This window comes from Molothrus ater, chromosome 3 (assembly GCF_012460135.2).
Source record: "Molothrus ater isolate BHLD 08-10-18 breed brown headed cowbird chromosome 3, BPBGC_Mater_1.1, whole genome shotgun sequence".
NCBI lineage: Eukaryota > Metazoa > Chordata > Aves > Passeriformes > Icteridae > Molothrus > Molothrus ater.
In genome coordinates this window covers 23,300,438-23,320,652 of record NC_050480.2, presented here as the reverse complement: position 1 = coordinate 23,320,652, position 20,215 = coordinate 23,300,438, and the positions used below count along the sequence as shown (strand labels likewise).

General features: G+C 44.3%; 1 protein-coding gene across 8 annotated transcripts in view; it reads left to right on the top strand.

Moving 5' to 3' along the window:
• The first annotated feature begins 6,235 nt into the window (after positions 1–6,235).
• TRERF1 (transcriptional regulating factor 1) overlaps positions 6,236–20,215 on the top strand; it is a 97,696-nt gene continuing 83,716 nt past the window's right edge. For 5 of the 8 annotated variants that reach the window (XM_036380288.2, XM_036380285.2, XM_036380287.2 and 2 more), the window contains exons 1-2: positions 6,324–6,620; positions 7,380–7,525. The gene's annotated coding sequence lies outside the window, so the exon portion shown is untranslated. The other 3 variants (XM_036380283.2, XM_054514216.1, XM_036380284.2) reach the window with 2 other exon arrangements.

Here is a 20,215-nt window from a genome sequence, read left to right as displayed (position 1 = left end):
AAAAAATATTTTCACTTATGTTAGTTTTATAAAGATTATTCAGTTTTCTATGTTTATGCATTCATAATTTACAAACATATGTAATGTAATTTATGTAATGTGTATATATTAAACAAATTTGTAAATTTACAAATACATATGTCAGTGTATTGTATAAAATAAAATATTTCCTCTTTTCTGGCATGTGAAAAAGCCACACTAACTGGAGCATTGCTTACTAGGACAAGATCCTGCAAGATGGCCCATGTCACTATGTCTCTTATGTGCACGTGTATGCCCACAGATTATTCCTGACAGCACAACAGTATAAGCAACTCTTCCAAGAGGAATGGGAACTGGCACAAACCAAATGAAGCAAGAATGTCTGTAGCTCTTTCTCCTCTCTAGGGCTCACATACAGTTGCAAAACACTAATAGTTTTTTGTTGCAAAACACTAATAATCTTACTGAAAAAAAGTCTTGAAGTCATCACTATTTCTCACTTGCCTATCTGTAATTTCTTTACCAAAATATTCCTAAACACTTTACATGGTTTAATTTGCTTCAGGACATCCGTGTGCAGTGGCATTGTATCTCCCATGTGCCCAGCTGTAGGGGATGCAGAAAGGTCAAAGCCATGTCCTACCAAGAGCTGCCAGGAGGCTCCCTCATCCAGCAGCACCCAGCTCCACCAGCACTGGGCCAGAGCCCCAGGGCTGAGCAGCTCCTGCAGGTTGTGCTGAAGGAGCAGCTCAACAGCTCAGTGTCTGACTCAGAGATGAGCAACTCTAAGCTTTGCTAAAACGTTCCTGAGGTTGACATTGAGAGAAAACCAGTGCTTGTGGATTTCCAGAGCTGACTGCAGTGCAAACATCTGAGCAGCTTCAGTTTTCCTTTTGCTTTTGTCCACTACCTGAACCAACCTTCTTAGAGAGCATCTTAACTGTCAGATGAGATAGCAGCAGTGGCTTTGAGACAATTAGAGGCAATTTAAAGTGGTGTGGCTGTAAACCCCATTTTTGAGCACACAGCCTCCTTTTCTATTGCTTGTCTGGCTGACTCAGTGAAGCTATCTATGGGAAACATGACAGGGCATTTCTGCCAGCACTGGCAGGTGATCTGGCTCACCAGGGAAGTAGTGTCAGCGTTGGGTGCAAACAGGAGGCAAACCCATGGAGCTGGAGGCAGTAAGTTGCATAGGGGCTAGCAGGACCTTAGCCGTCACAATTCACTTTTGTTTTAGCGTTCATGAGAAGATTCATAGCATCATTCAGGTTGTAAAAGACCTTTAGGATGATTGAGTCCAACCATTAACCTAATACTACTAAATCCACCACTCTCCCTTAGCACCACATCTTGCACATCTTTTAAATCCCTCCAGGGATGGTAACTCCACCACTTCCCTGAGCAACCTGTTCCAATGCTTGACTACATTTTCCATAAAGAAATTTTTCCTAATACCCATTCTAAACTTCTCTTGGTGCAACTAGGGGCTGTTTCTTCCAGTTCCATTGCTTGTTAATTGAGTGAAGAGACCAACCCCCACCCTGCTACAGCCTCCTTTCCACTAGCTGTGGACAGAAGTGAGGTCTCCCTTGAGACTCCTTTTCTCCAGGCTAAATGACCCCGTTCCCTCAGTTACTGCTCATAACACTTGTGATCCAGACTCTTCACCAGCTCTGTTGCCCTTCTCTGGACATGCTCCAGCACCTCAATTTTTTTTCTTGTAGTGAGGGGGCCCTGTGAGCAGGGCTTTCACCAGCAGTCTGAATGAAAGCAGCATGCTTTCATCCTCTCCCCTCCTTGGCACATTTCCTGCACCATTCCTTATGCTCTGCAATCAGCAAACCAATCTGGCTGAAAGAAAAAATAAAATTAAAAACTCTTACTTCCAGGATTAGTTTTCAAATGGCAGCAGCATGGTCTGAGATCATATAAGGCTGCCAGTGAAATCCATGACTTTGCCTCATATCTGGAATCAGAGCAGCCACTTCATTGGACAAGAGCCAACTTGGACCACCAAGGCTGGGATGTTGTTCTTTTGACACAGGCCTGCTCCTCACCTGGGTAGTGGAAGTGGACAAAGTACATGGTAGTTTGCAGTAGCTGGGGTCCTGATGCATTTCTACTAAAAATTATTCATTTTCTAGAATTAATAATTTCATTTCATAGAAATTATTAATTTCTACTAAAAATATTTAGCTCCATTTCAACCCTTGGCCATTTTTTTTTAACTTGCAATGAATGCAGTCAGAAGCGACCCTGAAGAGGGTAAGCTATTTTATCCTGGAAGCTCTCCATGTCCTGAGCTTCCTGGTGACAGGACCTAAGAGGGAGAAACACTACACACACCCCAACGTACATGAAAGAAAAGAGCACCAAGGCAAGAGCAGGGTTGTTAGCATTACCTTGAAACAAAGCAGAAGTAATGTTTCCAGAGACAACCTGGAATTATGCATTTGTTCTCTGGACAAGCCCATTGCCAATAATAATGTATTTTTTTGTGTGTGTTTAGGTTGTGGAAGCTGTGTCTACTTCCCTTTCGCTGCAACAGGGAATGTCTTCACAATAAACACATTTGGCTTTTTCAAACTATTCTACCAGTGCCACTCTTGTAGGACCCCAGTGTGTCTTATAAATCTAAAAGGAAAGAGACAAATGACTGACTAAATCCAAGAGATTCACATGATACTAAACTGATTTAGAAGGGAAAGAACCAGTAACTTCATGCTGGGAAACCCACAAATTGAAAAGAAAAATCAAGGTCAAGCATTTAACAACAGGGTGGATCAGTAATTACACCAAAAGAACAGGTACCAAAGGGCAGATTTGTCATCTCTTGAAATTTCCATAATGGCTTCTATTTTTCTGGAAAATAAGGCCATAATCTCAATTACAAATATAAAGTCCACATTATGTCGAATGCCATGTTCTGAAACTGAACTTGCTTTTAAACCTAAATCCATTGTACAATTTATGGCTCAAAAGCTCCCCCTTGAAACAAATATAAGCCTGTCATTAGTCTTGTTCAATGAAATCAGATAATTACAGTCTGATTTTTTTTTTTTTAAGGATATCATCCACAATTCAAAATTCCACCTGGGAACAGGCATCTAAAACCAAGAAACTGGATGAACATCTGTATTTTGGCTGCTGCGACTCTGACCAGTAACATACTTGCATAAATGTGATTGTGTCTTGTTTTATTTTAATGAGTCCAGTTGTTTAACAAAGGTATGTTACCGCCTACCGCAGCCATAGTATGTTTTCTTCAGCATTGTCTTTCTTGGAAAGCCTACAAATTCAAGGTGAAGCCTTCTAATAAAAACTAAGGCATTTGGGAAAATAATGACACAGCAATTCTGTGCCAGAAAGGAATGAACCAGGAGGATGATCAGAGACCTCTGTCACTTCTAAACTTCTGTAATGCTTTTATTTCTGAAACAGCCCCGCTTAGAAAAAAATTAAAATGCATTATTTGCTGACAAGACTCTGACAGAGGGACGGCAGTTACTGTAAGACATTCGCTGCTTTCGTGTTGTTCGGAAGCGCTGGGGGCTTTGGAGGCAGCGGAGCCACCGTGCCCACCGGCTGCAGGGCTCCCCTGGCCCTCCCCGCCCCGCGGCCCCCCAGCTCCCCGGGCGGATCTCCCAGGGAGCTCCCCAAAATGGCAGGAACTTAGCCCAGACAGGGAATAGTGCTCTGGCTTGGCCAGCTGAGCCAGCTCGGCGGGCAGGGAAGAGAGGGCAAGGTCTCCCTCTTCTGACAGCAGCAAGCGGGCGGCTGGGCCGGCCAGGACATCGCCCCGGCTTCAGGGCTCCCAGCTCACCAACTCACCAGGTATCCCTGCCAAAGCCTTGTTGAACAGCATCACGACAAGCCCATAGAATTATTCTGAGGTTGAATACTGTAAACCACAGTCTGATTTTTTTTATTCAAAAGTGGGAAGCTTGATACTCAAATCCTTAAAAGATTAGAAGAAGGATCAGGAAAACTGAGAACACAAATTAAGGTTTTGTGCTTTTGATGGAGACCAACTCATAACTGACAGGATAAACACAAAGAATGCAGTCTGGCTATAGCCAGCCCACACAATTTAATGGAAATGTTGTCCTGAGCTAAGAGTTTTGTATAGCTAAACTTGTTATGGCAGAGTAAGATGGGTGCAATTTATAGCATGTCAGAAGGCTGTTTGATAATCACAGAATATTCTGGGTTGGAAGGGACCCACAAGGATCATCAAGTCCAGCTCTTAAGTGAATGGCCCATACTGGAGGCAAAGACACAATCTTGGCCTTACTAGCACCATGCTCTAACAAACTGAGCTAATGATTCTTTGTTGAAATTTAAATTAGACATTTGCTTCTATTTTGAGTTATACCACTAACCCTTGTGTTTCAGGCAAATCAAATACCACCTAGCTGATTCAACAGAGATTTGCTTGTATTGATTAACTGGACAAGTAGAGATGCACTAGACAAACCTAGAAAGACTGTTAAATTCCATTGCTTATTTTCAGAGGTCATTTTGGAAATCACAAGTAATATGGTCTATTCTGGGTTCCAGACTAGACACAAAAAACAAACAGAGGCAAAGCACATTTTGAGTTGTGGTTTTAATTCTATTTTCATCATAGTTTATATGACTTAGGACTCCAGCAAGCAAACAAGCCAACCATTGAATCCAAAACTCAGCATAGATTTAGCATAGCTCAGCACAGAGAACTTACAATATTGGAATGGTATTCTTCAGTTAAGTAAAAATAAAATTAGAAAATTAGTAGCTGGCGAGGAAGAAAACAAGACTTTCTCACATTTGTGCATACTTCAAAGAAATTTAATAGCCAAGGGGTGATATCATACTTTTTCACTCTTGCTCTAATCTACACTGTAAATCAAAACAATTTCATAAAAGGTTAAATTATTAAGAACAGGGGGCCAATGGAAGTGTCATGCAACCAGGAAACCAGGATGACCATAAAAAGAAAATGAGGCTGCTGGTAACCATTATAATGTAAGGCTGAATCACAAATGCTAACACCAAAGACCTTTTTCTGTTCCAGTTATAACCCTTGAGAGTTTTGTCTGTTGGGGTTTTTTCCCTCTTTGAAGGCAGAAGTAGGCCTATAACCATCCCCGTTTCAGTTTCTCTCTTCCCAGCTACGGTTTCTTACAGTCTGTCATTGTCCGTGAGCTTAAACAGAGCACTGCATAAGCTGTATGCATCACATATCTGTCCCTAAGATGTAAAATCCTTCCCTGCGAGGGAACATTTTGGTGCAATCTAATGCAAATGCCGAGCCCAAGGGAAGAAGGACCGATGAGGTATTTCACCAAAATGTTTCTGCAGACTTAAAAAAAAAATCATTTAGGACGACCAATGGCAAAGATCAGTGACCACAGGAGCAAGTTCCTACATCGCTCGCTGTATTAGAGAATTAACTTCTAAATTAACCCAAGGCGGAGGAGCCGCCCTGGAGCCGGAGGCGGCCCCGGCAGGCGCAGCAGCCCTTCCCTGCTCAGGGCAGGAGAGCTCCCGGGTGAGAGCGAGCCCGCCTTTACCGCGGCCACTTTCCCCCTCCGGCGCCCCGGGGCTGGGGGAGGCCGGGCCACAGCGCCCGCAGCCCCCGGCCCCGACGCGGCTGCCCCGCTCCGGATGACACCGCGGCGCCGGGGGAGCACCCCTGCATCCCGGCCCCTCGGCGCGGGACCCCCTCGGCCCCAGGGCTGGCGCGGTGTCGTCCCCCGGCGCCGCCGCCGGGGCGGGAGCGGGAGCGGGAGCGGTGCCCGGCCCCGGCGCCCTGCGGCATGCGGCGGGATCCCGCGGCAGCCCCTCGCCCGCACCCCGCCGACCCGGCGGGAGCCGCTGACAGGTCGCCGCCAGTGGCCCCGGCACCTGCGCTGCGCTCACCGCCCTGAGAGGAGGGGCTGCCGGCCAGACCGCGGCGCGGCGGAGCGGGAGGGAGGGAGAGAGGGAGGGAGGCGGCGGCGGCGGCGCACGGCCGGCGGCGGGCGGGCCCCCGGGGGCGGCGGGCGCCCCTCGCCCCGCCGCGGGGCCGGGCGGCCGCGGCGCCACCGACACCTTACTTCCTGCTTCGCTACCCGGGGCCAGACCCATCGCGGCGGAGGGATCCCGCCGCCTCCCGCAGCCTCCTCCCCCTCCTGCTTCTGCTTTTCCCGGCTCCCTGCTCTGCAAGGAAATTATTTGACAGCGATTTGCTGACACCGGGGATTTTTTTCTTTTTCTTTTTTTTTTCTTTTTTTTTTTTTTTCTTTCTTTCTTTTTGCATCACGGACTCGGCAGCTCGGCGGGCGGGGGAGGCCGTGCCGGAGGTAAGTGCCGGTGCCCGGAGCCTCCCCCGGCGCGGGGCCCCCGCCCCGCTTCGCTCCATGTGCCGCCGCCGCCGGGGTGGGTGCCGGGCAGCGGGGCCGCGCCGGGCCGGGCCGGGGGAGTGCGTTTCCTGGCGGAGCGATATTTGTTTACAGGATGGGCGCCGTACTGTAAGTGAAGTAGGACCGAGCCCGGGGCAGCTCCGTAATAAATTAATATCGCGATCTGCTCCCGCCTCGCCGACACCGCCACGAGCCCCGCGCCCGCCCCCCTCCCCCGCCCGCCTGCACTTGTTGCAGACTTCGCGCCAGGTAGGGGCAACGCTTCGCAAGTTTCGTTTTTGCAGGAGCCGGGGCTGCGCTGGAAGGAGAGGAGGGAAAAAAAAAAAGGGGGGGTGGGGGAGGAGGGAGAAAAAAGTTTGCAGCTCGCAGTTGACTTTCGGTCTGCAGCGCCGAGGCCCTGCCGGCTGCCGCCGCCTCCTGCCCGTCCGGGCGCGGGCGGGCGGGGGGCGCTGCCCGGTACCTGCCTGGGCCGGGCGGGCGGCGGGGCCGGCGCGGGGCGCCCCCGCCGCGGCGCTGCTGCGAGTCCCGGGCGCCGCCGCGCCGTGCCGGGAGCAGAGGCGGGGAAGGGCGGCTCGGCGGGGCTCGCCGCGGAAGTTCCCCGAGCCGCGCTGCCCCTCACGGCCCCTGACACGAGTAGGCGACCCACGCGCCGCTCCTCCCGTCCTTCGTCCCTCAGCGCGCTCGGTGCCGTCTCGGTATCTGTGCTGGGAGCGGAGCGGTCCCGGGGCTCGGCTGTGGAGCCTTTCCCGGGCGGCACCGCGTGGGGCGAGCTCGTTTCGGAGGAATGGGGATTTCTCCCTCCATTCCTGCGGGAGAGGAGCGCGCGGCGGGCTGGGCGCTGGCGGGGCGCTCCGGCTTTCTGGCCCGTCAAAATTACGGGGTGGTAAGGAACAAAAACTCTTAGCCAGGTGTTTAAATACTGGAGAGGCGATTTGCAAGTGAAATTAATCGGCAGTTAACCAGTTAATAAATGGATAATGCCTATTCATCCTTCTGCTGACTTTACAGAGTGGTTTTCACGTCTGCCTGTCAACTAACCAGGCTTGACTGATCGAGATGTAAACCTAGCCGGGTTATTGCCTTCATCCAGTAAAATCTGACCTGCACTTGCTGTCCTTGCGCATCAGTGCTGGTCGTCATTCAGATAGTTACAGGTGAGGTTCATACATTCTTACTGACTGACATGATGGCAGCAAAATACATATGATGACCCATAGCTCAAATATTTATGGAAAATATTGTGTATAAATGCATGATTAATGTTTTAAGCATGTAATCACTGAGGAGGGAGTTTTATGCCGTTGGTAGGTACAATTTTACTGTGGCTATGGGAAGAGGAGAGAGTTCACCTGGCAGGATTGGCCTGGCTGCTCGGCAGGGCCACTCTGCTGCCTGTACCTGTCCTGCTTGGGCCTCTGGCCTGCAGAGCTGCCCTGGGGACCAGGGATTTGTCTGCTGCCCTCACTCAGGGTACAGTGTCACAGTGAAGTGACCCATCATTACAGTGCCAGCGTGTGCATGAGTTGTTCCTGCATGCGGTACATGCAGCTGATTGCTGTCATCGCTTATCTGCTTCGTGGTCTTGGACGTTCAGTTGGATCAGAATGGAGTCATTGCATTAATAAGGTGCATCTATCTAGAAATAACCCATTTCACTTCATTGCCCACCGAAGTGACAGAATTTAATATGCCCTGGTTGGTACCTTATCTTTTTCCTAAGTGTTGTCCAAGGCACATATAACAATAGAAGGGCTGCTGCATACGTGCTCTATGTATACATACTATGCAGCTTTGCATAAAATAGACTTTTTCCTAGAATTTAGATAAGTGATTTTTTTTCCATATGAGGAAAATGTGTTGTATGCATTTTTCTTTCTTATGTAGAGGATACTCTGATAATCTTTGGAAAAGTTAAAGGCTTAAGTATAGCCTATACAAAAAGTTTAGATGCAAATGAACACTCTAGAACAATCTGTTCTACCATTGATTAGCAGCTTGTGTTTCTGAAGTTGGAGACCTCAGTGAGGACCTGAACAGCACTGTGGTGTGGTGGTCAAACCTGTGTATCTTGAAAAGCCAAAACAACTCAAATACAAGTAATGCACTTCACTGTGAAACTTGGCCTGAGTGCGAACTGGAGGACTGGCCTTTTGGTGATAGGATAACACTGGAGCTTAATCACAGTGTCAATGTATGTCCTGCTGTTGGCATCCCTTCCAGGGGAAGAGGGATGAGGCCACAGGTAGCTAGGCAGGCATCCTGCCTCTCCAGCATTTAGTATCACGGGCCAACATGAGCATAAATAAACCACAGCATGACTAACCTCTCTACCTAACATTGACTCATGATGTATTTCGATAGACTGAAAAAGTCTCCATCCCTAAGCCATTTTCATTTTCTCAGCCTGTAATGATGACCTGCCTATTCAGAGTCCTCCAGTATTCATTAAGACCATAAAGCAAGTCCTTGTTTCAGGTTTTTTTTGCTCTGGGTAGTGCACAACTAGCCTAGATAGAAAAAAGGAATTCCTAGATTTTAAACTCGAAACTCTGTTGCTTCTCTTCTTCTGGCCATTTTAATTCTTGAAGTGATACAGTGAGGCTTGCTATTATAAATTGGGCTCATAAATTGGCATCTGGCAGGGAGGGTGAGAAGAATATAAGAGCAGTTCTGTAAAGTACTGTTTCCTAAAACAGTAAGTTAGTATTTTGCTGTGAATATTTTCATCTTTTTTGTTGTTGTTGTTTGTTCTAATCAAGGGGGGGGATATGTCACCTGAAAACTTACTCAGCCAAGTGTTTGAGAAGGCCCTTCTCTCCCTTTGCCAATACTATAATGGGAGAGTGTAAAAAAGAAGGGCCCTGCGTTGCACCTCCTTAGTATGTGTCATAATAACTGTGAGATAAGGCAGTTTCATTTCAGCTTCCTTAGAAATATGTATTTGTTTTTTTTGTTTTTTAAAAAAAAGCAAGCAGCGTTTGACAAACACAAAATAATGGTTGGTGTGGAAACAATTTGTTTCCTCCCCTTGCATTCTTTTGAGAGCTGAATAGTCCCAATAAAAAATTGTCATCAGAATTACAATTTTTCCTGTCTCTGAAATTAACGGATCCTTTTGCCTGCTCTCCACCTGAGAGAAGTAGGCAAAAGCATCTTCATGTGCACATGTGAATTCTGCCTGGAGTAGCTGCCACACCCATGGTTATTTAGGTAAGATGAGGAGCACAAGTGGCCGCACTGACTTCCATGGCACTGCTTACAAGGGTAGAGTTACCATGTGTGTAAGTGGGGAGGGACTGGGGGGGTTGCATTCAAAACTAAAGAAAAAGGAAGGCAGCAAATTCCTTACTCTTTGCTGTATGTGAAGTTACAAAACCTCTTCTTAACTTGTCCATCTCTGAGAAATCTATTACTGTAATCAGTTGCAGGGCTGTGAGGGGAAATCGGGCCTTCTAAGATAAAGACTAAAATAGCACATTCAAATATATTTTAAGAAAGGCGACTCTTCCTTCAAAGAGTAGGTCTGAACCTGGCTCAAAGAACAGTAGCAACAATTTTATTGGGTTATTTTTGTCTTTACCAACTCTTTGCTTGAAACCAAGCAGATTTAAGAGATTCACTGAAATTACTTTTGAGCAGCATGCATTAGGCACCTATGCATTTAGGCACAAGTTAACCTATGGAGCTTGTGGGAGTATCTCCTGTTCGATCTGAAATGTCGAGAATGGGCTCTTGCACCATCATCTCCTTGCTGCTCCCACTGTATGTCCAGGCTGGCCAGGAGGACAAAGTGGGTGACACAGTCTGCCAGCAGCTCATATTGCCCTGGTTCTTGTTGGTTTCTGTGGGCAGAAGGAATAGTGTTTTGATAGCAGTTTCTTTTCTCTCTTTCTCGCTTGCCTGTGTCATTCCGTGATGGTGGGGATGTGGGCTCACCTGGACCTGCTCAAAACAGCAGCAGAAAAAAACCCCAAACCATTGTTTTGTGTGGGGAAAAACTGGAAAATGTGCTCAGACTACAACCTGCTGCCACAGAAACTTGAAGGAAAATACATAATTTATGTTACTTTCTTCTTGAGAGGATAATGGTTTGGGGAACCCAGGACATGCTCTTAAATATATGCCCTATTACTGTGTAATAATGTGTGATTTTTAAAAAAGAAGTTTAAACTCTTTGCGTTAGAGTGGAGGTGTTGCAGGGTTTTGGAGTAGTCCTGGAGCGTTAGGTATATTTTGAGGTTCTGAGTGAAATGAGTCTTGTGATTTCAGCTCACTCTGTAACAAAGAGTAATGTGTCGCACACAAACAGCCCACCTAAGTTTTCATCATTGACTGATGATTTGCTCTGGAAAGACCCAAAATCCTGATATGAGGCAAAGTCAAAAGGTAGTTGATTTTTTTAAAAAAAATCATTTTAGTTTGTCATTCTCCAGTTTACAATTTAAATTTTGTTAGACTTTCAGACCAATTGCTTCTCTTTGGCTTCCCATCCGCTGCTCAGGTGGGCTCTTGTCACTTCCCAGGCATACGGGGACAAGTGCCAAGTTTCCACACGCCACCAATGTCTAAAGTAGCCATCCTGGGTCTTGTCACAAATTTTCTCCTGTCTGTTTAGTTCAGCAAGAAAATGGTTTCTGTCTTTCCCCTCCCTCCCCTCATCAACTGCTCATGGTAAGATTTTTTTATAGAACCCGCATTGTGATATGTCCTTGAAGTGCAGAGCTGCAAGGTTTTGTTTTCATTTGCCATTTTTTCTCTTCATGTTTAAAGTTCATTGCAGCTATAGCAAAGCAAGATTGTTGTAGATGGTCTTTTTTGAGTCCTTCTTTCCCGCTCCTCCCCCCGCCCCCCCCCCCCGCCATGTGTCAAAAATCTCATGTTCAGTAAAAAGCAAAAACTCAGGTACTAAAACTTACTCCAGCTAACTCTAGAGTATAAAGACTGCAAAAATAGAGATTGGGAAGGATTGCCCCAGCAAAGTAGGTAGGTGTAAGTTAAATGTTAAATTATCAGCACCTCCTTTTTAAAGGATCCCTGATGGTGAGGTTTTTGTTCACGCCATCTGGCTAGAACAAGGCTTACCAGGACTCTTAAAGGACAGGGGCCATTTGAGGTGCAGAATTTATATCAGGTACTTTCTTTTTAAGTGAATGTCAAATCCTAAATAATTTCAGCATCAGACTGTGCAAAAAAAGTACCCAACGCTGCAAAGCAAGTTTGAAACTTGAGAATGACTGAAGTCCTCTGTCTTAAAAAAAAAAGTAATTTTTGTCTTTGTTCTCCACTCCCTCCTCTCTTCTTCTCCTCCTTCCCCCCACCCCCCAATTTTCATTGATGGGGAAGTTTCATTTCCTTTATTTATATATTTTTAGTGTATGTGTGTTTGGGGGGGCATGAGGGTGGATAGGAAGGAAGTCTGTGTTCTAGTTTTTATATTTAAAAATAAAAAATAGATAATACTGATGTGTTTAGAAATGACTTTAAATACATTTTCCCCAGTAAACCAAAAATTCTGCTGGTGAATAGTGAATATTATTAGGGCATTGAGGGGGTTCGCAACACTTCTGTGTGGATGAGGGTCCTGTCTGAGTTCTAGCTGTACTAGCAGGAAAGTGTTTTTCCCAGTACTGTCATGTTTCACATGCCAAATCAGAACTAGAACTGCATTTTCCTGGAAGGATCTCTATTTACACTTGGAGGGTTATGCCAATTACAGCTACATTAGGCTTTTTAAAAAAAATTTAATTCCACACTTGACCTACATAGTAGCCTCTTTCATTTTCTTAAACAGCACCCACTACAATCCTGGAATGTCAGTAAGGTAAACCTGCTGTCCTGTGGCTCTAATGCATATGGGTCCTCTTGCAAGGATATGATCTTAAGTGGGTTCTCGTGAAATCAATGCTGCTAGAGCTTTCAATAACTTGAAATAGCCCTCTGTTCTCCAGGCAGAATTTAATACAGTTTATTGGCGAGCAGGAAATACATTATGAAGTATGTTGTTCATATGTAATAATATTTTTTTCCTCAAAAGAGATCTCATGTACTTTAATTCTGAATACAATTTTAAGTACTGTAGGTTAGGAAGTACTGCATTGCAAATCTGTGAAAGTTTGGAGACATAAGATGAGGTGATTTTAATACACATTTTGATCAGAGACTAGAAGTTATGTACTCTTTTGGACAGTGCAGCAGTTCATGAAGAAGGAGGAGGTAGATGGAGTTTCTTTGGCAAATGCCTGTAGGTGCTGGGTGTTGGAGCAGGAGTGCAGCTGGCAGTGCTGCCTCCTGAACTTGTACCACCAGTGCTTCATTCTGCTGCTACCTTGCTGTCTCTTTCCACTGCTGGAGATGTCCGAGTGGAAGATCTTGTTTGTACCAGAAAAAAACAACCCTGACTAGTAAATGGAGCTGTTGTTATTTTGTAAGCAGATTTGCTACCTATTTTCTCTTTTTGTGATGTTAAAATTAGCATTGTTAGCAACAGTAGCAGTGTATTAAATAAAATAATGGATGCTGAGCAGACTTTATCTGGTTCACAAGTAGGAATACTTGGAAGACCCTGCATAGCTAAACGGAGCTTTCTTTTCCCTAAAATGTAGGCTGCCAAAGCCCTGAAATATTTAGGATATTGACTTAAAGTTTTGTAAACATCATCTCAATTGCTTCTTTTTTGGTCTGCCTCTTTTATATTTTGTTTTATCGTGAGCGTGGAAGCTGGGCTTACCTTGCAGAGAGATGGTGGTGTTTGAGTTGGCCCCTTGCTGCTTTCAGCAAGGAGAGGGCTGCACGTTGCACTCTTTTGGGAGACTGAAAGCATCTTCAATGACTCCTAGGCCACAGTGGGCCTTGAAGTAGCCCTGAGCTCTGTGGCCATTACCAAAGCTGAGCTGGAGCCTGTAGTCACCTGAACCACAAGTACACGCCACGTATGGCTCAATGCTGAACGCAGGAGTTTTGTTGCTGCTTGTGCCCCTAGTATATTTGGAGGGGAGGGAAATGTGTGGAAGCAGTTCAGATGTTAACTCACTGGCATGATTTTGGGGGTTTTTTGGTTGCCTTTCAAAAGCTTATATTTAGTGTTGCAGAGGAACCCTTATGTATCTTGGTGAAACAGAAGAAATGCTTCATGTTCAGCCACACTGAGTGGTGCAGCTTTGCAAGAGATCTAATGCTTGGCCTGCCACGCAGTTCAAATTCAAGCAAAGGTCTCCCATGTGGTTGCTTGCATGTGTCCTCCTATCTCTGTTTTGTATCTGCAATTTCAGTATATGCTTCCAGAATTATTTTTTTATTCATTTCCAATCATTCTTCAAAGATAACTGGCAAAAAACATGAAGCTGGTTGTGATTTTACAGCAGTAGAAGGTAGACAACTTTGATCTTGTTAAATTAATTTTCTTCATGTGTGGGCTGAGTGTGTAGTGAGCTGATTTAGTTTTTATTGATCATTGTAAAAACGTGAATTCAGCATCAGAGCAATGATAATAAACAAGTACTTGCAGTGATATTCTAATGAGTTTCTGGCAAAAATAAGGCGGAAAACCATCTCAATGACTGACATGCTTTACTGATGAGATGCTGAACCAGGATACTTTATTTGAAAGGGTTGAGTAAAGCTGTTTGAAGTTCTAACTCTCCCTGGCAACACACTTGCCATGAGCAGGAGCATGCCAAACGGGGCAAGATGCAGTCTTTTCATGGAGGCATTTGTGTCAGAAATGGCATTCTTGCCTCTCTCTGGAAGGGCTTTCACCCCTCTGATCATGCCAAGGTGAGACATGTTGTAGGAACCAAGTGCCTGCTTTGTTAGAAGGTGTCTCTTCTTTGTCAGAAGCAGTGAAGCACTGATGACCTTTCTGTGCCCATCCACAGGAATGCCCTGCAAACCATTGCCATGTGTTCCAGTAGGTCTGCATTAAAAAGCATCAGGTACCGAGCGGGGTAGTGGAGGGAGGTTTCTAAATTAGCAGGCAATTTATGTCTGGAGAAGTGAGATTCATATTCATAACTACATTGAACACATATTTCTGAATATGGCAGGGGCATATCTCCATTTAAGGTGGCAGTAATTCCTCTTAGCCAAAATATTTGCAGAAGTATGGTCAGGCAAGTTCTCTCTCATTCTTCCATTGATGCTGTGTTTCCAAGACTTGAAGAGGTTTCTCAGTTGTGATGGTGAACAGTGATTCTCTGTAATTTTTTTTGTCAGTTAAGCTTGTCTTATGTTGTCAGAGTTCAGTAAATTGGTACGTGAGCAGCATGGATCACAATGAAAAAGTATTGCTACTATCTGTATGAGTTTGATAACATTAGAAAATGAGAGGCAATTCTTTTTTAAAGTGAGGAAAAGGTTTTTTTAGGACTATGAAATTTTGTAAGAGATGGTTTATAATTAACTTTAATACATTTCTAAAGTTGCTGCCATTATAATGAAAGAGCATGAATAAGAGAATATGCCTTGCAGGTAAAATGAAAAAAGATTTCACCGTTTATATACTTGAAAACCAAAGATGCATTGCAGAGGATGAATTTTACTGCTTCTATATTGCTTGTAGTAAAAAGTTGGTCTTTGAAGTTGAAAACAGCTTTAGATTTAAAGAAATAATACACCTGAAAAGGGAGGTTCACAGAAAAAAGTCATTGGATTAAGTACTGTTTTGTTAATGAAAAGAATGTAAGTTAAGCCAAATGTGGTTGCCTGCATAGTAAGGTACTGCTTAACATGAGTGGGAATGATAAAATAAAGTCTTAGCACACTTTTATTTCAACGATTTCCAACTTTCAGAAGTTTTAATCTGGACGTTGCATGCACATACTTAAACGATAGACTAATACCACAGAATTTCTCTAATTTTTGAAAGGAGCTGTACTTTGATGCTGAAAGTCTGTCAGCATACAATCCCTAGGCTAACTGCTTGATCGTTAGTTAAAGTAGGGGTTCATTAAAATAACATGGGCTCATCTGGTTTTAAAGGCCACCTCTCAGCCAGTAGGCGACGGTCCAAAATGAGTAAGGTTGCAGTGCAGACATTGTAGGGCAATGGCACATAGATTGCTACATAAAGCTGCCTGATGGGAAGGCTTCTGTCAGGTTGTGTGCTCAGTATTGGACCGGATTTTTCAATTTTTAGTCTTCTGTAGCAATGCCTGCTCTTATTATAGTTGGTTGAACTACCTGTGTGACTGTTTCAAAGAAGGTGCAAGGTTGGGTCTGCGTATGACTGACTGCAGCTCCTTATTGTAATTATTTTACTCTGTAATAATTGTATTCTTCTAGTTGAAGTATCATAATTACAAAGTGGATGATGGCCTTCAGTTATGTAAGGAAAATCCTTACATTTAAGCCCCACGCTATCCTTTGCATAAACAGCTCTTTTTCTTTTCTTTTTTTTTTTTTTTCAGGTAGAACTTTTACTTTCAGGTTATTTCTGGAAAATCCGAACTGCTAATTATGTAAATTGCAAGAAACTAAAAAAGAGAACAAAAGAGTGGGGCATCTTATTTTAGGCTTCAGCAAATGCAAAGTCATACGTGGCCATTACAGCTATCTGGAATATGTACCTGCATTGTTCTGCTACTGCTTTTGTTACCAGTAAAACTCAAACTGGGCATTTCTTGCAGGCTTTGTACGTTACATTGCCAAATGTGGGAACCGGGAAGTTTTTCCAGTAGCAGGGTCAGCTTGTGCCCCCTGGAGAGTCCCTCCCTGCAGGGCTCCTTCCTTGCATACACAGAAGTTTCTTGCTGAAAGCAAATGTAGGGCTCTCTTTTTGTGGTATGTTTGTTTTTATGCTGTTGTAGGCAAGCGTGCATTTTCTTAGGGCACTCCTCTACAAGAGCAGCAAGTTTTCGTACCTGCACCTTTTGCCTGTTCGGGCACTAAGAAGCTCTCCTCGAATGGAGGAAAGGCAGATTTCACACCTGCCTGCCGATCAGAGAGAGAGGAGAATGGAAGAAGTGGTGTTTGAGTGAATGAACAAACTTTCAGGCTGACTCAGTGATACACGTACAGGGTACGCCGTAAGGATTAGTCACCAATTTACGGTAAATCTCTGTGGTGCTTGCTGGGGATGCGTCTCTATGGAGCTGCACTCAGCGAGCCTTGTAGACTGAGAATGCAGGTAAATGTTATTTCCACAGTATTTTCCCAGTGAACAACAACAACAAAACGCAGTGAAATTCAAAGGCTTGTAAATTACTAAGCTAAAGGCAAAAAAAATCTTTTGGCTATCTCATGGTGCTGCTATCTTCATCTGTGAAACCGGTAGGAAAATGAATAAATTATGCAACGACCTCTTTTTTACTATTTAGAAACCTGTGCTTACATGTTATTAGTACTGTTCTACCCTGTTCTCTGCTGGGTTGGTTTTATCTCGGGTTGTTTTTCTTTCAGTAGGTAGGTTTCAAGCTGCATTTGTGTAAAACACCAATTTAGAGTATGGCAACAGAATAACAATTACAGAGAAGGATATTCATCTGTTGAAAACACTATTTTCATTTGCCAAACAGAAATTTCAGGAAAATTACCCTCCAGGTTGAATTTTCTTATAAATGTTCTCAAGTTCTGAAATTATTTACTGGCAGAATAGGTAAGCACGGCACTTACAGCAGAGTTCCTATTAAGAAGTTACTTCTTTGAAGGGAAAAAGAGGGGGGTTTAATTTGAAGAAAGTTATTATTTTTTTAAAATGGTAAAATTTTTCTGCAGCATTTTCTGAGTTACCAAGTTTAGTTTTTTTGTACTTTCAGATTGTTCTTTCAGCAGTTTCTTCTGTTTGACTGAAGTTTTTTGTTTGTTTGTTTTTTCTCTTTTTTTGGTTAATTTAGCTGAGCATCTTTCATAATTCTAAGATGCCCTTTCTCTCTGATCTTCTGACCTGTTTTGCTTGGCTTGTTTAATCTGTCCTTAGAGAATAGTTAATTTTGGCCATAATCCGACCAAAAAATCCTTTACAGCTGTTAGAGCAAGATTTTTTTTTTTCCTATTCTTTGTTTAAAATTACTTCCTCCAAAATAAAAGAAAAACCCAAACCAAACATCTTGTTGAAGAGGGAGAACCAGACTGTGCTGGCACTGCTGGGTGAGACGGTGCTGAGGGTGCATGCCTGTACAAGTGGTTTGGCTCACTGCTGTCCCAGTGAGCTGATCCTGTCGAAGGCTTTGAGTCTTCTGAAGAGCAGCAGTGAAGGCTGAAAGCATTATTAAATTTTGGGGTTATCTCACCCTGTTTATTTGAAATGGAAGCCAAGCAATTTACATATCTCTGTATCTTGGATCTGAAAAAAAAAAAGACTTTTTTTCACTAGCCTATGTGTGGAAATGACATCACAGCTTACATCAGCCATGCTAAATTCAGAGGTTTTTTCTCCTCCCTGTTGGGTTATTAACTGAGCATTAGCTCTGTGCTGCAAGTCTTGCTTTGCTGACTGTGGCACATCAATAACTTCATCGTAAAGGCTCTGAATTTTGTGCAGTGAGGAGAAAGGAAGATCTGGTGTAAAGCCTTTTGAAACTGGTGGGAATGTGGCTCGTTTCCTTGCTGTTTGTGCCTCCAGACTGGGTGGCCCCCTAATGCCGCGCTGTTCCCAGAGTCCCTGCTGCAGCGGAAACATCCAAAGGACGGCACTGTGCCTTTTGGCACTTCTGGTGACCAGGTCAGGAGTTTGCTGTGGCACATTGTTGGGTAGGTTATGTCCCCATAGCCCTGCAGGCAAAACCTGCCCTTGTGGGACTGAGTAAGTTTTGAAGTAAAGCTCTTATGTTGTTGCTGAATGTCCCATGTGCAAAGCTGTCAGGGAGTTGAGAGCTCCTCATCTCTACCAGAAATCTCCAGGTTTGGGAGCTGCTCTTCTGGGGTTGATGTAGGGCTACAGCTGTGGCAAAGTGTAAAATGGAGGCATAGGGGTTTCCTGTGAGAGCCTGAGGACCTGGGAGGAGGGAAACAAAAATCAAATTAAAGTTGACATTTTGAAAATTTGATTGCTGTGTTTTTTAATCATAAAGCAATTTTTAAAGTAAGTCACTTCCCAGAGGAAAAATTAAAACATTAAGAAAAGTAAGAAATGTTGATTTGTGCATTTGAGTGCAGCAGACTTGGCAGCGAGCTGATGGTGGTACCAGTGTGCACAGAGACAAAAGGACAACCATTGTTCTAACTCTTCTGCTGAATTTCCAGCCATAATGCCCTATATGTAGAGCATTTTAATTATCTTTAGTATTTTGTGAGGGCTGAGGCCATGGGGATGGGATTCATCCCAATAAGTTTAAAAAAACCCCTAAACCACAGCAAAACAAACTCATCTGACACTTTAGTGGATATGGAGAGATTTCCCTTCTTGTGTGTCTCAGTCAGCCCTCTCTGCCCTGGGAGAAAGGCAAGGAGGCCTCCAGGGACTTCCAGCAGGAAGACTTGTACGAACAGCTTTGGATTGGGCTCATGACATGCAAAAGTTACTGATATCCATTCACATACTTTGTGTTTTTTTACACATCTTTTTCTGCCCTAGCCAGGAGTGAGGGGATGCAGGGGGAAGGGCTGAGGGATGTGCTGGGAGGGCACTTGTGGGTGTAACCCTGCGCGTTTGAGCGGTCAGTGCTCACACACGCCACGGAGTGCTGCAATTACTTGTCTCTTTTAGAGCTTGCAAGGAGCACTTCATTGCTGCAGTTACTTGTGTGGCCATATGCTATTTTTTTTTCTTACATATGTTCTCTGATAATTGTCAGTAGCAGGTGCCTGTGAGCCAAGGCGGAGCAGTATTTAAAAATCAGATGCTTAATGGGATTAAAGAATTGTGCGAGTTAAGCACCAGCAAAAAGACCAGGTTGAAAGCATTGGCCTCTGGCGGTTGTGTTCCTCGCAGAGCAGCAACACGGTTGGTAGCAGTGCCGGTCTTTCAGTTCCACCATCCACTTGTAGACCTTCATGTGACCTTCAAGAAGTAGTCAAGAGGTCTAGTTTTGGGTCTTTATATGTGGTTTGGCTAAATCAGGGAAAACACAAAGTCCCTTCTGAGGTGCGTACCAGCCCCCAGGAACAGAATTGGATATGTGTTGCATCCCTTCTTGGTGACTTGGGTGGTACAGGGCTGGTTGGAGATGTGACATGAAATCTCAAGTCTGGCAGACTCCCACTCTTTGAACCTGCCTTTCCCCCTGTGTTTGCCAGGCATCCCGAGCTGTTCAGGTTGCATAACTGGCTGCTGTTACATTGCACGTTTGTGCATTGGGTCCCATGGATCATTGCTGTGATAGTAATTGCTGATGTTGCATCTCCTTCCATCATCTGAGAAACAACCACCAAGAGGAGGATCTGGGGAGATTTGTACTCACTCTGGACTTGGAATGATTCAGCTGTGTCCAATGAAAATCATTTTGGGGCATTGCATGACCAGAATCCCCCATTATCCATGATCCTGCTATCACATCATCATCATATCTCCACAAATAGCTCTCTGAATTACCACTCCTTCTGTGTTTCAGTTGGGGGGAACTGGGTGTAACAGATGTCTAGGTGACCAACAAGTCAGAAGTATCTTGTATTTCAAAGTGTCAGGAAAGACATAACACCCCTAACGTTCTTTTGTGGGGGGGTTTGGTTTGGGTTTTTTTCTTCATTTCTGGTAAAGAACTAGTGAAATATAGAGCACATATGGAAATGGCAGACGTTGTTGGGTTTTTGATTTTTTTTTGTTGTCCTTGTTTCTAAAATTAAGCACACAGGAGTTTGTGAGATCTTGCAAAGAATTTAAATCATATTGCACAGTCATGTGTTCAAGGAATCTTTTTAATCTAGTCACATATATAGTGAACGGATCCAGATTTTAAAAAATAGATTGCAGT